The sequence below is a fragment of the Grammomys surdaster genome, unplaced genomic scaffold (assembly GCF_004785775.1).
Source record: "Grammomys surdaster isolate TR1022 unplaced genomic scaffold, NIH_TR_1.0 126066, whole genome shotgun sequence".
NCBI lineage: Eukaryota > Metazoa > Chordata > Mammalia > Rodentia > Muridae > Grammomys > Grammomys surdaster.
This window is the reverse complement of record NW_021620876.1, coordinates 7,279,773-7,280,790: the sequence shown is the minus strand read 5'-3', so window position 1 is coordinate 7,280,790 and position 1,018 is coordinate 7,279,773. Positions and strand designations below refer to the sequence as shown.

Sequence of the window (1,018 nt, the reverse complement as noted above, 5' to 3'; positions counted from 1 at the left end):
GACATCTGAACAAACACTTCATTGTCATGAAAGTCTTCGATAGGACAGTCAGTGTAAAGGCCCTGTTGTGGGAGTGTCTGATGAATACAAAGCTGGAATAGAACACCAATGGCAAGAACAAGGAGCGATGATGTAATGAAGATGTGTCCAAATAAAATTTAATTCAGAAATAAAGAAATTCTTGATATTGAAATAGTCCTTAAGTTGATAATATAAATGAAAACAATTGCACTAATGAAAATGCATTTCGCTTTTCGCCAAGATGGCGCCGAAAGCGAAGAAGAAAGCTCCTGCCCCTCCCAAAGCCGAAGCCAAAGCGAAGGCCTTGAAAGCTAAGAAGGCAGTGCTGAAAGGCATCCACAGCCACAAAAAGAAGAAGATCAGAATGTCACCCACCTTCCCACGGCCCAAGACACTGCGGCTCCGGAGGCAGCCAAAATATCCTCGGAAAAGTGCACCAAGGAGAAACAAGATTGACCACTATGCTATCATCAAATTCCCACTGACCACTGAGTCAGCCATGAAGAAAATAGAGGACAACAACACACTTGTGTTCATTGTGGATGTCAAGGCCAACAAGCACCAGATCAAACAGGCAGTGAAGAAACTCTATGACATTGATGTGGCCAAAGTCAATACCTTGATAAGGCCTGATGGAGAGAAGAAGGCATATGTCCGCTTGGCTCGTGATTATGATGCTCTGGATGTTGCCAACAAGATTGGGATCATCTAAACTGAGTCCAGATGACTAATTCTAAATATACATTTTTTTTCACCATAAAAAAGAAAGAAAATGCATTTCACACATTAAAAAAAAACAGTCAATTGACCTATCTTAATTTTAATGCTAATTAAAATATTTCTGACACCTTAAAAGCCTGTAAGCTGCCTTATCACTTTTCTCACGTGTGTAATCTAACATCTATGAAGGTAGGTATGTAGTTAGATAGATGGTAGATAGGACATTCCAACACATGTGCATTCTCTGGGTACATGGAAAGGTGAACCAGCCAATTTG

At 40.4% G+C, this 1,018-nt stretch overlaps 1 pseudogene; it reads left to right on the top strand.

Moving 5' to 3' along the window:
* The first annotated feature begins 262 nt into the window (after positions 1–262).
* LOC114610966 lies at positions 263–738 on the top strand (annotated as a pseudogene).
* The last annotated feature ends 280 nt before the right edge of the window (positions 739–1,018 follow it).